This window comes from Empidonax traillii, unplaced genomic scaffold (genome assembly GCF_003031625.1).
Source record: "Empidonax traillii isolate 1590-97213 ecotype Southwest subspecies unplaced genomic scaffold, ASM303162v1 scaffold198:size1128796, whole genome shotgun sequence".
NCBI lineage: Eukaryota > Metazoa > Chordata > Aves > Passeriformes > Tyrannidae > Empidonax > Empidonax traillii.
In genome coordinates, this window is record NW_020955391.1 from 837,852 (window position 1) to 855,379 (window position 17,528).

Consider the following 17,528-nt stretch of genomic DNA (forward strand, 5'->3'; position numbering starts at 1 on the left):
TATTGCTATAGTTTAGTTGACATGGTGGTGATCATTCAAAGGTTGGACTAAATGACCCTGGAGGTCATTTTCAACCTTAATGTTTCTATGATTCTGTGTACAGTGTACAGGACACTGTACAGCAATCCTCTCTGTGTCACTTTCTACAGAGCTGACTTGTCTTCACCCAGTTGGCCTGACAAACCATTCAACAGAATTGCCAACTTATTTCTGGAAATATTTTACTGTTTTCTAATATTAAAACACTGTAAATCTCAGTCAGTGAAACACTGAACAACTACGAACACATATAAAGAATTCCCAAATGGTACTGATATACATCAGAATGGCAGGTTCAAAGACACTGAACAACCTCAGCACATTTGACCTGTCATATAAGAATAGTAGTTCCAGGAAAAATCACCCTCTCTCTTGCCAGTAGAACTGCTCATCATACATTTATTACAGCCAGTGCCAAGTTTACATTGTTTTTTGCAGATATATGAAGAAAAGCAGGTAAAGTCCCAAAACTGTTCTAGCTGTAGAGAAGTGCAGAAAAACCTTTTGTTAGGGAAGAAAAGAAACTGACCGAGGCCCAAGGACAGCATAAAAAAAGACACAAAAGTGGCAACAGATTGAGCAATGGATTAACAAATTCTGAGCTAAAATGAAGGATGAAAAGAGGTTCCTTTGAGTACATTAAGGACCTCAACAGCATCTACAACAAACTGGGATAATTCAGACAGGGATTAAAGCTCAGGAAAAGTAAAGAACCGGTGTTTCTATTTGTTGGTAAATAAGTATAGCCTAATAACTTTGCATTGGATCTTCATCACTGGATTCACAGGAGGGGGAGGAGAATGGAGAGCAGTCAGACTCATAGCTAGCCTAGCAGAAGAAAATATATACATCTGTGTATATATCTATGTGTTCCGTTTTCAAAACACACAAATTCATTATACTTCTAAAAGCTGAAGAAGAGGAAGAATTTTCATCAGGAAACTTGAAAAAGACAATGCAATATCTTAAAGTATTTGGAAGAAAAGGCTTTCCCTTTACACTCTTTCAATGAAGGACTGGTAGGTCACCTTACCCACGAACAGACTAATCCTGCAGTATACCATATCTAGACGTCTTTCCTTGCTCCCTGGATGCTGTTGTTTTTTCAGCAGAAAGATGCTGGTGAGTCTGCCACTAACAAGCTTTCAGATAGCCCTCCACCTTGCTTGCAAGCTCTCATCCCAAGAAACCAGCATTCAGGACAGCGGAAAAGCAAGGCAGCTTCCCAGCCTTATCAAGACAGCTTCCCAGCCTTATCAAAGGCTGGGAAGGGAAAACCAGCCTTGAATTTCCAGAGAACCCCATTTAAAAGGCTTGGTGTCACCTTCTTGTTACTAGTGGCTGTTGGAGCAGGTTTGCAATGCCAAAGAAACTGAAGTGAAAACCTACAACGGAACCCTACTTCTACAAAAATACAAGTCTAATATAGAACATCTTTTACAGAAAAAAATAAAAAAGTCCTATTACAAACGATGTCTCTTCTTGTCTTAAAGCCAGATTTCATATTAACAAATGAGTCTTTGCTTTACAGAAATTTTCCTTTTTAAATTGTTATTTCCTGCATCGTTTGTTGTGTTCTTTGATCTTGGGCTGTACCTTTAAATCTATGTCATCTTCTTGGACTGTAGAGATAAATGTAGCCTAATAACTTCACGGTTTTATCTTTAAACACAGATAACTATCACATAGTCAGTTTGCTGTTCAGTTGTGAACAACCACCAGATACTATTTTTAAAACTTCATAAAAGCCCTGCAAATAGCTGAAAGCACTTAAAGGATAATACTAGTGGCTATCACTGTGATTGTAAAAAAGACCTATAAACTAATGTGAGATTTCTTTTATTATAGCAAAACCAGATATCAAAGAAAATATCATTACTTCATAAGGTCTCAGCTATTAAGTAACTTTACATTTCTTGTGCATTCAAATCCCAGATTTTATTAGTCATACTTCCAGTGACAAATTAGGTCTCTCCAGTATTTATATGTATGGCTTCTAAAAACATCTTGACTTGTAAATCTCTTTACAGACAGTAACAAAAATCTGAACGGGACAACTAACATACAGCAAGGTAATTTTAAAATAATGAAGCATTAAGCAGACTTGAATGGTTTATTTTATAGAAACCAAGCTAGAGAAGTCACGAGTAAACTACTGAGTGAAGATGAAGCAGACATTACTAGAGACAGGACTTCACACAGAGAGAAGTGATGGTGGCTTTACTATTTAGCAAACACACATTACCACACTCCACAAATGCCTAAGAATTGAAAAAGAAAGATGAATCAAAACTTAGGTGCTAAATTATAGATTGGAAGATTCTGCTCAAAGTGGTTTCTGCACATTAAATGCCTTACACAAAGTTCTTTCATGTATTTTAAAAACATTCCATGGTATACAGGAAAAAAAAAAGTTTATTTTATTAATTAGAATCTTTTGTTATGAGCCTTTTAAAAATAGTTTCTGCGAATGAACAGATTCAGTTAGTTCCAATTAAAAATGACTAAACTAATATTTTCCCTAGCACTGTTAGTCATTCTTCCTGTTGCAAATGATAAAAATTACAGTGTGGTTAGTTAGAGATCATCTCATCCTGTAATTCTTTAATAAGGCTAAATATACCAGTTCTGATATAAATAGTCTCAGATGATAGTTTAGTTTGAGGAAGAAATTCACTGTGCATATAGAGTGTGAGAGATGTCTATTCCATCCAGACCTAGGTGTTCTCTTTAACAACACTAATGAAGACTCAGTGGTTGCTTCCATATTATCTGATACTCCACAAAATACCAACCAGCAATTTGAGCTGGGAATTGTTTACTGTTTCCATTCAGAGTAAAGGAAATGTTTGGATTCAGTAAAGTACCTTTCTACTAGCTGTAAAGCAGTATAAAAGGGGAACATAAATGCAACACTCCCACCACTTCGTGAGTTACTCATTTTCTTATGTTGCAAGAATTGAAGAGCCAGTATGATGGAAATCAGTGATTTTGTTTACCTCAGTCCCAGTCTTCCTTTAACAAGCTGAATGATCACCCTGTTTCCTGGTACCCTCCAAGTTGTTAGGTTACAGGTTCTGAGTGAAAGTAAGCTAGTTGGACTAGCAGCTGGGCAATTGGCAGAAGCACAAGTTTGGTGAAAGACAAAAATAAAAAACATCTCTCAGATTAGCCGAGCATGATCACTGTATTCAAGTTCAGCTAGTAAATCTTACCTGTGACCATTCAGCAGTGAAAGGGAGGAAGCAGCATACAGACAGGTAGCACAGCTGATGAGCACATGCCAGTCCAGCAAAAGGCCACAAGGACTGTTTTGTAAATTGAGGCATGGAATATTCTGGATATTGTGGGAAAAAAGATTATATGAAGAGAGTTAAGCAGTGGGACTCTTGTGCAAAGAGGTCATACAGTCTCTGTTCGCAAGAGTTTTGAGGACCCAACTGGACAAAGTCCTGAGCATCCTGTTCTCCCTCCATAGTTCACTTTGCTTTGAGACAGAATTTTAGGTACAGACCTCCAAAAGTTTTTTCAGTCTTGACTAGTCAGTGATTGCAAATGACTGCAGATAGTACTAATCAGTGGCATCTCAGATTTATAGTGATCATGGAAAAATTTCAGATTGTTTCAGACAGTTTAGAAATTAAGAGTACGGACTGTTCACTTACGTGGGAAGCTGGGAGACAGGTCAGCTGTTTCACAGATTTTCCATCTCATGCCTGCAGCTCACTTGTATGTGCAGGAAGAGACTATAAGGCTCAGAAAAAAAAATAACCTTGAGAGTATCTGTCTCTGTTGTCATACTATTCTCTCTACAATCACCCTACAATTTGTTTACCCTTCACAGGACATGAGAGTTCCCATTTTTAAAACATAAACTATAAGTTGGCTTTGCAGGAGTGCTGTTTGATTTTGGAGAATAAGCAAGGGATGAGCAAAGACCATTCAGAAATTATTTTTTTTTAATTGTTGCTATTGATAAATGTTTGGCTGTAAAAGGAGGCACTGCCTGATGTGGTAAAATTATTTTTATCTGTCAGTCCATAGTGAAGAGGTCATTTCTCCATTCTTTTTTTGGCCTCAGCTTTATGGTAGGCATTGTACCATACTATTTCCATATGGAAGACTGCATCAAAACTATTGATGTGTTTTTTATCAGAGGGTAAAGATAAATAAATAGTAAATAATAACATTTCTTTAGTTAATCAAATGTGGATTTAAAATTTTGCTCATCCACCACTGAGATCTGGAATGCTACTTGACCATCTTTTGAGAAAGTTCATGTAAAAAATACATATAGCAATGGAAATATTCCATAATAAACACATATATGGACCAATAATTTTCCACCAGCATGCACACACTTTTCATCATTTTATCACCTTGATAATCTCCCTCTGTCTTACTTAAACTATATTTATTGTGATAAAGGGTGATATCTTTGTATAAGACACAAATAAGGTCCTCAGGTATGGCTTGCATAACACACAAAAGCAGAGTTTTCAAAAAGCCCGGAGTGTGAACTCTAGTCTACCCTGAGAACCAGTGGAGCTTGGGTACCTGCTACAAAGCAGTTTTTGAGAATTTCACTCTATCTGTGCAAAAAGGTAACAGGACTACCAGCTAAAACTGCCCTCTTTTTGGGCAGTTTGTTTTTTTTATGAGCACACACCCCAGCACACATATATATGTAGAATTCAATTAAACTATATATTTGAATAGACTCATTTGCTTCACTCACACTGGAATACCACAGTGGTTATTTGACAGCTTCCAGGAAAGTCACATATATCTGGTGTCCACATACTAATTAATATATTTGCCTTCCCTTCCAGCGTTACTGATTGTTCCTTGGGCTTAACCTTAGACAGTGACTTAGTTAAACGCTATATTGAATTTCACCATTTCCATTTGAACTACCTTTCTGGTAGTTCACTGAAGGGTTTATAGTTATCATGAGTGACCAAAGTACTTGAATGTGTGTACTTAGGTCAGTGTATAGTCCTATACATGTGGGATGGGGGTGAAATCTTTTAAAATAAAACAGCTGCAGAAGAAATTATCAAGCCATTGAAGGCAATATGATAGCTGCTATTAAATCCCACTTTGAGAAGCTTCCTTTAGCTTTGATGATTTTTTTTCTTCTCAAAAGTTGCTATCAATTTTTTGCTGACCTCAGCTCAACCTCAAAGAATCAACCTAACTTCTAGCCTGCTCACGTTTTTCGTATGTGGGAACAAAAATAATAAAATAAAAATAGTTAATTGTATTGAAAGTGATCAAAAGTTGGAATGGTCTGGGTTTTAAAAATTCCACTAGTTTTGTTTTGCTTTTGCAAAACTAATACCTTGAAGTGGCTCACAGCAGGATCTCTTTTTTTATCTGAAGTTCAGGGAGGTATGAATAGGTAGTTTGAGACTTTCTCTTTAATTGTAACCAAATGCTGTCTTCTGAGGGGTTGAGAATTACCGTTAAGGTGTTCTCAGCTTTTCAGGGATTGTCGCTGTTCTTGAAATAAAAATAATTTACATACCTCCTACTCAGTATAAAATCTGAAGGACTCATAATCTTTATCTTAACAACATCTTTATAAGGCATCCTTGTAATCATGAATCCATATATTCCAATTGAGATGAGAAATTAAGACATAGGACTAATGCCACAGAGCAACACGAGCTCTGCATCACCTGCAGAGCTGCAACACCTGCCTACTAGAGGAACCTGGCAACATGAGTCAGGCACTGAGCATCTTTTTCTCAGTGCATATGAAGCACCTTGCAACGAGCACCATGCTGAACCACAGTGCAGAAACACCGTGCCGAGCAACAAATTCCATGTGGCACTCGTGCATAACACATCTTAAAATTTTACCCCTCATCAAGATTTAAGCATTTGGCTGGTGTAAAACTCCCATATTTCAGCCTGCGAAATCTGTGCAGCGTATGTGCACTCCACCCTGCACTTCAGGAAGCAACACGTCCTGTTGCACATGCAGCATTTGATTGCTCTGCATATTCACTGTAAATCTGACTTACAGAGGCTTTTCTGTGCATGTTCCCAGTGACTGGGCAGCACATGGGCAGTAAGTCCAGGAGACAATCCCCAGAAGCATAAGTCTTACTGTGCAGGCATGCAGTGACTTCATCACATGTGCATAATAAATATGACCCTTTCTGAAAGTGTTGGCCTGACTGTGAGGGTTCTTGCAGTCTTGTGGTTACCACCATTGTATACAACCTGCTTGTAGATTGTCCTGGGCAGAGCACCTGACCTGCCGCAGCTCCCAAACATCTTAAAGTCCTAACAAATGTATAAATTTATCAACGTTTGCCCAAACAATGTTTCTGGGCTGAAAAAGGGATTGTGCTCAGGAAATCCAGCTGTTTGGTAAGCCTTAAGTCTGCAAAGCCTAAGTTTACAAAGGTGTCCCTGAAGCCCATGGTCTTCTCTTAAATGCTAGCACCTGCACCTCTTTCTTCACCCTGGACTAAGTGACCCTTTATCTCCACTTCCATGATCCAAACCCCATCTCAGTGAAGAAGGCTGTTTCTTTCCTAGTCTGGATGACATTTCTGAAAAATATGTGATTTTATAAAGTCAGTGGAGGGATTGGAAACAATAACATTCAAATAAATATCTGCAATACTTGTTCAGAGCTCTGATTAATTATAAACTAAGAACTATTTCCAGGATGACAAATACTGGCATGAAGATTTAAGCACCTCTATTTTGGCTTGCCCAAAATGACACACCTTGCCCAAAATGGCAGAGAACCTCTGGAGTAGAACTGGAGTGTCCCAAGCCACTAATGTTGTTGCCATGTCATGGATGCAACTAGTAATGCTCGATTTTGTAGTCAAGCCTATCAACATAGGCAGAGTGATGGGGAAGTTCTCGAGAAAGCTCTACTTTCCGGCCTGATCTTTTCTTCACAGAGGCAGGCAGCCCTTGGCACCATATGCAGTAGCAATGGGGTAGAGCAATGGGGTAGTCGGTGACTTGGTGTCTTTTTCATCCTGTCTCGTGCATGCATTAAACTATTTGTTAGGAGATTTTTAATGCTGTTTTTGTTTCTAAGGGTACATGTATTAGGGGGTTAGATCCAAAGCAGAAAAACCAGAAGAAAATTTCCTGTGTTGGAGCTGGTGAATCCACCTTTTTGATGGACTTTTTAACTGTGGGAGCAGTTACAGTGGGTGGTTTTATATGCATATTTTTTTTAATTATCTGCAGTGCCCAGAGGTCATTGAACAACTTTGTGCCACTTCACAGGAAGCCAACAAAGACTGTGCAGGGTAGATGGGAGGTGCTATGGCTTGGTGGAGATACCTGCTCTGATGTCACTCTGCTACCATTCTGAAGCTCTACATACATTCACATCTCCCTGCTCAGCCTTGTGGTACAGTTTTACTTTATATGGGAGACAGCAAAGGTGCATGTGATTGAAGTGGGAGCACCTTCTACCAAGATGAAGCAGCCACAAGAAATGTTAAATGCTGTTATACACCATTACAGCTATATGAAAGCGTCAAGGAAAAGACACGACCATTATTTGCATGTATTTTTATTTTCCATTTTAGTTAATTTAATTTTTTTTTATTATTTTTTTAATTCTTTAAGGAAACCTCCCAGAAATTTTTAGTCCCTGATTTTATTACAACTATGAATTTTGTGTTACATGCATGCTCTTGACAAGTTTTCTTGTGTAACTCTACATACTATACCTTTTTACAATATTTCCAGAAAAGACCAGAAATGAGCTAACTTGCAGTCGAGTTCTGTTCTTAAATGCACTCCATCTTTCTCTGACTTTGGTGGGATTTAAGGATGTGACAGGAGGTCAAAAAATTTGCCTAAGAACAAGTTTTCTGATTTCTCACTAGTTTTTGAAGGACTGGAAAGCTTCCAGAGGGTGTTGTTCCAATATTTCTGACAAATTTTTCACTAAGGGTTTTCAGTAGGAAGGCATCTTATATGAGCACTTTTTTTTCTAATGGCTCTGGGACTACTCTGAGCCAAAAGCAGCAGCTATGGTGCTGATTGATCCAAGAACTGAGGAGTTACACCATCGGGATTGGAAAGGGGGACCACAGAAGCAGTAGCAGTGGTGACTTTTTGATTTCATCACTGATTACAGTTTCAGGGCATCATCAAAAACAGAAGCCAGATTGTGGATGTGTGGTTCTCAAGTTGGGAATGTTTTTTGATGTCCGCAGAGGTGACCTTCTTAAAGCAGCTATAGAACTGATACAGTTTACAGCAAGGAACAATCAGACTTCAAGTAGCAAATGGTGCAAAGTACCTGCCATTCAGCTGGAACACAAGTAATCAGGTGGAGTATATAGAACAGGGTCTCAGTGCCCCATGGCATGTGCAGACATGAGCAGGCATGGCCAATACACTACTGCTGGGTACCTCCCCCCTAGGAGCAGTTCAAGCCTTACCTTCAGCTCTTCTTCAGTCACTTCCCCTACTTCTTCCAGTTTTAACGCTATATCCTCCTCTCATGTTCCAGACCTTATCTATTTGTTTCCTGTCCCTTCCCTATAGTACTTATCCTCTTTATTCAGTCTGTTCTTCTGTCTTTGCTCTTTCCTTTCCCTGTTTTTATTTTCCATTTCTTTTTCTACTCAGTTTCTATCTTTGACTCTCTCTTCAAAGTCTGTAGTCTCACTACCACTCAATAAATCTATTATTTTCTGCTTCTTTTAGATTACACTTTCATTACAAGTCTGATTTTAACCAAAATCCTTAATTTCTCTCTTCTTCAGGTCACATTTTTTAAATTCTAAATCATCATATTGTGCCCAATTCCAAATACAACCTTCTTCTCTACTGTCATGGTATCTGTTCACCCGACAATATCTCACTCACAACCTGCTCTGCTATTCCATGACTATTCTTAAAGTAAAGGAAATAGCACACCATGATAAAATTCCACACAAACCTTCATAATGTTACCAAATCCTCTGCAGTTTTCTTGTCAATCTTCCCCATCAGGAAAAATGTATCAGTTACCTACATTTTCTAAACAGCTGGTAGGCAAGAACTATTATTGCTCAAGAACATATATTTATGTTTAGGATAAGAAAAACACCTATTCATCCACCTGCTGTTTTGGAGTCCCTCCTTAACAAATTCATGTAAAGGGTTGATTCTAATACTTCAGTCTATCTGCCAGTAACAATGTGACATGAATTCACAGAAATTTTGCAAGAAACCAAGTAGCTGAACCTCCACCCTGGTAGATTCCTGACTGCAATCCTCACTTTTTTTTAAAAAATTCAGTAGATCAGATATATTTGATGGTCTCCCGCAAAACCCTCTAAGAACATGCTTTACCATGTCTTGTAGGTGAAAATTGTTTATCTGCCCATATCATGTTCAACCATGAAACCTTACCATTTCTCTGCTGCTTCTCTTCTGATATCAAATAATCACCTTGGACTGTCATACATTTGCTCTAAAACTAGCAATAAGGGCACAAATTGCTCATCTTTCTAGATTTGCAATTTGACAAGAAATTCTTAGACGTGTAAGGAAGCCGTTGCTTCTTGCATACCTATCAGTTGATTTTTTAAAAATTGTTTTCTTTTTGTACTCCAGCAGAGTGTAATTTCTGCATTTCTCTCAGGTCAAAGCCCGAGCAGGAATTAAAATTCACAGGTTTTTTTGCAAATAGTGATGGTAATTTTGTGCATTCAGACTGCTGATTAGAAATACAAGGCCCAGATTTGCTCAGATAGAAGATACAATTTCTTACAGGGGAATGCGAATTTGATGTTAATCTATGCTACTTAAAAATATAAAGATGAGCAATGTAAGCATGCATGAATGATACTTTTCCTTCTTAATGATATAGAAGGTTTAAGTGTAAACTATATAGAATGGGAAAGTGTAACCGGATGATGATTTCACAGTGACTATAAGGATGTTTTGTATCTAGAAAAGCATGTCATGAATAACTGCAAGAGCTGCTTCCAGTAAGAAGATTAAGTAAATGCTAGACTAATAAGGAGGTAATTGCCTAATTGCAGACCAAAAATCGGTTGTGAGTTACATATAACAGTTCTCTGCTTGTAAATGTCTATCTTCTTTTCCTTTTTCATGCAATAGAAGACAGCCTGGGAATGCATAGGGAATAACAAGATTTTGAAATCTGAGGAAGAATGAGGAGAAGCTAGTGTTGAGTTGGGATGCATACCCGAGTCTTCTGTTGCTTGCTGGATGGCTTTCTGAGGGTAGGCCCTTCAGCAGAGAGGAAGACTGGACTCATGGGTACAGGCTTTGTTTCCTGCTGAAGAAGTCTGTACGGGTGCTGTTACAGTCAATCCACCAACCAAACTTGGTGTAAGTCGGCAGGGACTTGGACGAGCAACACAGAAATAAAAGGCTCCGTTCTCTATTCATGGTCTCATAAACTATTAACTCCCACTTGAATGGCTCCATTAGATTCCCACTGTAAGGTCTTCGGGTTTCTTTTGGTCATTTCCCTTCACTTTATCTCACTGTTTGTGCAGGATAGCATTTTAGACATGCAGTATTTTAAACTGAAAGGTCTCTTCCACTGAAAAATATAAATAGGTTATACAGCATGAAAATATCTTACAGCGTGCATATGTTGTGTGCTACAGGGAGTATCTGTCTGAATCGAAGCTGTTACTAATGATTTGTATGGAGACTAAGTAACAGAAAAAATATTTAGGAAAATATTTCTTAGTTCTTATAAGATTGATTCTTTGGTAGGCAACTTTCTTAGTTTATGAAGTAATTTAGAAAGTGATGTGTTGTAAATTACAAAGTATATAACACTCAGGGTAAGGGCAGTTTTGTTATTATGACTGCCCAGGATCTGATAAACTATTATATCTGCCTTTATAAACACTTTATTAAATATCACACTACCACAAACCCAAGAATGTTGTATAAAAGCAACTTGAGCAATTTGACAACTAGTTTTTGTCATTAAAAAAAAGAAATATTCTCTTGATTAGTTTCTATGAAGCATAATATCTGTAAAATAAACAAGATAATCCTTGTGTAAACAGCACAGGGTACATGGAGAACAAAAATGGATAGAGGCCCAAAGATCATTCTTGGCTTTAAAACCTGAAAGAAAATTTCTGCTTCATTTAATCTAGTCTAATAACAATTTTAATTGCAGTGTTTTAAGTCACTGAAAAAACTTTTTCTTTTAAATTTTATCTATCCTCCTAGGTAACATCCCCTGGACTGCGATGAATCTTTGTGTTCTGGTGCCCCTTCAGACCTATCTCTAGATTTCAACAGTGGAGTTCTACCTGCAAACTCTTGTTCTCTTCTTCATATATCAAGGAAGCAAAATGTGGTTCGCCTGTCCTCAGAATAAGAGTATAACCCATAGCCCACTGGCAACACTTCTTACTCCAGACAAGAAAAGCAACTAGTGTTTCACAGCCATAACCATAAGAAACACATTTGTCTCATAATCAGTTTTTTCCCTTCTATAAACATTTCCTTCAAGTCAGACATAGTGAATGAATTTTATTTTCTTCTTCTCATTATTTTAAGCCCCAGCTTTAAAGGCACAGATCGTTTAGGTTTCTACAATGACTGACATCTGAAGTACTCTGTGTGAATGTTACTTAGTGAAACTCCATATGGACAGATGGAATGAAGACACTTGCCTCCACAAAGACCATGATCCATGAGAATTTCAAGGAAGCAACATCAGACATTTTTCAAGAGCTGGATGGTTCGCAAATATTGCTAATCCTGCCAGATCCCAATGTGTCTTTTGAACTAGAACAGTGGCTAACATGGTTAAGATGTAAATACTGAAAGGAAATGTTTAGATCCTAAGTTGTTGGGGTTTTTTCAGATTCTTATATATGTATACATGTATGTGTAGGTGTGTTTATCAACTTATATAGGACATAAACTAGAATTTAAAGTCATGGTTTCATCTTATTTATACCTGCATGGTATCCATCCAAAAAATATCACATTTCCTGTTGACAGCAACTATGGGAAGGTATAGTGGCAATCAGGATTTTAAATGGCCTGGAGGTCTTGCAGGCCACTAAGAGAGAATCTGCCTCCATATTCTTTTACCTACAATCCAAAGGAAGTATCAATTCCACAACGTAGAAAAGTATTTTAATTATTTAATATATATTAATATATAATAACTGTTAATATTATATATTAAATATTGAATATTGGCTATTATAATCTTCTCTAAGAGATAGATAGACATTGAGCTATTTGTTGTTATTTTACATAGTTTAACTAATGGGTATTTTGTCAAGGTCTCCATTTATACATTGTCTCTGATACACCCAGATTTACCCAATGGTAGATTTTTAAGGAGTCAGAGTAAGAAAAGGACATCAACTTCTATCTTTCTGAGTAGCACCGTGCACAGTCACGTCACAGTGCTTTCTTAGTCATGCACCGCCTACGTGTAGTTTAGGGAAGTGTCCTCTGCGTTATCTTCCGTTTTAATTTATTCCCACGTCTGCAGAATCGATACTTCTGCAGACTCGATACTTTTGCAACTTCTGGGGTTTTTCCCTATTCAGAGTCAACCTGACTGGCAAAAGCAACAAAATATCTCATGGAAATACCACAGCATTCAATGCAACTCCACCTTTGATGTTCGTTACACTTATGTCATTAGCACAGCAATCAATATGCTACGTGGTAGTCAATAAACATTATGTTTACTCGTTCTCAAACAGGTATGCCCAGTTTAGCTTCAATGTAGGAGAAGCCAACACAAGAATTGAAGATTTTCACAAAGATTTTTAAAAGGTGTTTAAAAGGAAGAAGGTTTTTCTCCCCTGACTTTGCAGAGGAATTTCTAACCTCTAATCAGGATTAGGCAACAGCATCGGAAACACAAGCAGCTGGGGTTCCATTCACTGATTTCCTCAGCTGCAAAATTGTGTCGGTGAACTGATAACAGAAAAGCACTTAAAAGCCTATCATAGGCACAAACACATCTTCTCAGGAGCTGTCTTGTCGAGACAAGGGTGAATCTTGCCCAGTATGCAGGGCCTGATGGTCACAGAGCAGTGAGCAATAGGACTCCCATTACCTACAGAGGTATTAGAAAAGTGTTCCCAGATGAAAGCCTTTATCCAATTTCAATTGTCCATTGAACAACAACATTAAGGGCAGCATTGTTCCATTTGCTACTGTGTCAAACAATGCAATGACTGTTTAGGATCACATTTTGTTTCCCGGAGTAGCTGAAATTAGTGTGGGAGTAGAGAAGCATTTACATCCAGAAAAACTTCATTCTTTAAAGCAGATGTTTTTAATTTTAATAACATCAGCCTACAGAAATGAATATCTGAAATATTTTGATTGCTGTGTGCATGTTGCTATTTAGGAGTAACACTCCATCATGGTGAGTTTGCAGAAAAATTCAGGAGCCACAAGGAGAAATAAACTGCTACTAGCTGTGCTACCAAGAACAATGTTGCTTTTTTTTTTTTCTTTGAAAGCCACTTTAGGTGCCCTCCTTTGCAGAAGAATGTCATTTTCTGCACTGTAGATATGCCGTATTATACACCCGTAGATCTATACTTGGAAAATTGCATATGTAAAATTGTTCATAGTGTGTGCCTTTACTTTTCCACACGTGCAGCCCAGATGTGTGCAATGCACATATCAAAAAAAAAAAAATGGGCATGTACTGTTTTTACAAGCTAGGACATATCTTTATGAATAGTACACAAATGGAATCACAAGCCCCTTGTGGATTCCTGGGTATGGAGGGCATACCCTGGCCTCCACATAAGCAAAGATGTATGCATATATAGTACTCATTTTTCCCACTACTCTGTCTGTACAGCAGACTGCACTGTAGTGTGTAGGTCCTTGAACTGACTGCAAAAAAGTGCTTGCAGTCCTTTAGTGCAACAGAATGGAGCTCAGTCCAGGCTACTTTGCCCCATGAGAAACAGTAAAGTCATCCTGCACTGTGCTCTGCCTCCCTATGCAAGACTGGCAGTGGTATATGAGCTAGCTCCACTATGTACAATTTTTTTTCCACCAGTAGTAGGCACATGCAAAAATTCAAGCCATAGAAATTGGTGCCACTCTGATGAGCACTTGGTTTAAGCAGCTCAACTTGTACTGATGGAGTCTGGCTTTTTGAGATTTTGTGATCTTTCTTTTTCCCATAGATGTGTTTTGCTGGTATTGCTCCACACATGATTAGAATTGACATATCTGAGCTCATCATTCTACAATATTTCTTAAAAAAAAAAATCAGGGCCCTGACTCCACTTGTCTGTTCTACTTAAAAAAAAAAAAAAAAAAAAGCAATGTAAGCAATGTGACTTTCATTTACCAATACATGAGAAAAAAAAAATTAACTAAAGGGACTTATTTTAAAAGAATGTGTTTAACTGCATATGCTGCATCTGCATTCTGCTTTCATAGCTGCTAGACTTCCAAGTGACTGGTCCCTGAAAGCACCATGCTGCGTGTGTGTGTGCTGAGATAGGAAAAGCTCTGCACTGTGAGATAAGTGAAGCAAGTGTTTCAAAATCTCTACTTCCAAATCACAGCAGCCCAGCAGCAGACCACTGGACCTACCAGCTATTCACTGCTCTCTAGGTGACCTAAACCTAGATTTGGGTGCTCAGGGTAAGCAATATCAGGAACTGGTCATAAGAAAGACCAAAAAAAAAAAAAGTGGAAATAGGTAAAAACATATGCCTAGCACTAAAGATGCAAATATGATTGCATTGTATAAAATAGTTTGAGGATGTATAAATGTTTTTTTACGGTGGAACATGACTCTGAAAAAACATCCAGAGTTTAAATCCATAGAGGGATTTATATGCAGAACCTGCACTTACTTCAAGGAACATTAGCCCCTTCACCACCTGGCAATCCTTCCCCTGAAGTACCTATCTCTATGATAGCATGCAAATCATTTCTCTAAAAAAATAAAAATTAAAAGAAAAAAAAACACACACACACACACACAAAAAAGTCCATATGAAATTAAAGTATTTTATCTCTATAGATGCATAAATTATCTCAAACCTCAATAGTGTTGGAGTAACTAGAAAGAAAACACCCTAATGAACCCGTTATGAGATGGAAGGTGGAGCACTACTTCTGACTGGAAGTTTTGTGTATCAGTAAACTATGAAAGGGTAGTGCCAGCAGCACCATAAATAATAGAAGCATATGCCTGATATCCCTGCAGTGGTCAGATGTGAACTCTTGTGCCAGCCTTGCTACCATGGAAGTCACAGGGAATTTTATCACTGAACTGAGGGGGATAGAGTTGGATTTCCGCCATCGGGGGGGATAGAAGGGGAAATATGCAGTCTTCTTTTCTATGTAGGTATCTTTAGATGTACCTGCAAAATAGTTGAGTCATAAAAACGCTGAATCTTCGTGTTTTGCTGCTAAAGAGAATCCATAAAAATAGATTTATTGTCATATTTCCCTTTTGTGTTGTACTGTTCCCTTCTATCATAAAATATTCTCGTAGGTTTATAGCAAAGCAAATACAGCAGCTTAGTTCATAAACGCCAAATTCCCCTCTGTGACACCCTGGCTTTCAGACATAATCGAATTAGCTCCTATTTGTGTTGATATTGCTGCCCCGAGCCGCAGTAAGGAGGCTTATCGAGCCCTGTTGTGTGCAGGGGGGTCGTTGTGCAGGGACCGTGGTGGACCCGCATCAGCCCGCAAGTCTGTAGGAACCCGTCCAAGCAGTTTTAACTTTTATTCTTCCTGACGAAGATTTAAAGCAGCTTTGTAGAACAGTCAAACAAGAATAAGCGGCTGTGGAAAACAGAACAAATCATAAGAGCGCTTTAAGAAAGAGAGGGGGAGCGAAGCCTGCAGAGCAAACCAACCGCTCGGGCTGCCCTGCGTGGGGACAGACGGGCGTGCAGGTCAAGGCGGCGCTCGGGGAAAATCTTTTCTGCTGGAAAGCTCGTGTCTTCAGAGCAGCCGCTCTGAAAAAAAAAAAAAAAAAAGCCAACAACACCCAGACAAAACACAGCTCAGCATTGGGACGGGGAGATTCTGCTTTTCAGTTTGATTTTTTGATTTTGACCGAAGATCACTCGCTCAGCGGCTCCTGCGGGCGGTCCCGCTCAACCCCCTGCCCCGAGAGAGGTGTCTGCGGGGCAGTACGGCAGAGGCCGGGGGGCCAAGGGGAGCTCGCCCCGGTGTGCCGGTAGCCACAAGCCAGGCTGTAATTACAAAGCAAACAAGAGTGAAATATTGGATCGGCGTCGCCCGTGACAAGATCTGCGCTTTTTGCCGCCAATTTGTTTGTGGAGCTCTATTTAAAGGCGCTTGATTGAGGAAACGTTGAAAATAGCAGTTAGGGTTTCCCTAATGAGACCTCTAGAGGAAAGCAGTGGCATTCAGGGGGCTCTAGCAAGAGGAGGGGAAGCGCTTAACCCTTTCCAGCCGTCCCCATCGCGCCGGGGCTCCTCCCGGGCGCGGCATCGCCCGCGGGGCGCCTCCAGAGCAGCCCTCCCCCGGGAGGTGCGACGGGCAGCGGGGCCAGCCCGCCGCCTCCTCCGTGGCCTTCAGCACTTCGACCACCGGCCGGTGGGAGGGGTGGCGGCAGCCCCGCCGGGGTAGTACCGGGGCAAGGCTGAGCATTCCCTGTGTTTCCCGGAGGGGGCGGACCGTGCCCCCGAGCGTGCGCCCCGCGGGGACCGCGTACATCGGACCCCGACGCCCTTTGATGTACTGGGTCGGATCGCCGGGTGGCTATGTTCTGATGCTTCAACCCAGCAGCAAAGGGCGGGAAAAGAAAGAAGAAAAAAAAAAACAAACAAACAAACAAAAAAACAACAACAACTTGGAAATGCTGAAAAGACGAGGAACGTATTTAACAAGTAACGATATTTTTCACGCACTGCGCAGGGGCCTGTGACACTCCCTTCCATATATCCATTTTTCCGATTTCTCTTACTGTGTGAGCCTGCCCCGACACTCATTCTCTCAACCTCGCACACGCTACATGCTCAATTAGCGCCTGTCTGAGCCCCATATTACACACAAATGAGACCTCTGGTAAAACGCATGTTGATAATATTTTGAAAGGCGCTAATGCCTGTGAGGGAGTGTGGATCACAGTCCTCTTCTGCAGGCTGCTTTCTCCAAGTACTAACACTTGAACAACATTGGGATGTCTCTGCTCTCGATTTTAGAAATTAATTTTAGTTGAGAAAAACGGGGCTTGCTTTCACAATGAGCTGCCTGTAACCTGTAGGACCCTGGGATCTTACCTAGAGGGTCTCTGCTTGCCCCTCTCCCAGACCACCACACCAGCCTCTGCTCACGCGTCGTCGTCAGCCTGTTGGTCTTCTATATATGTGTGAATATATAAAGTATGTATATATGTATGTGTATATATACACCTGGACGGGGATCAAAATAAACTTTTAGGGTATACCTAATAAAAAGTGAGCATTGTCTCTCCCTAGAGGAAAGAAATAGTGAAAAGCAGA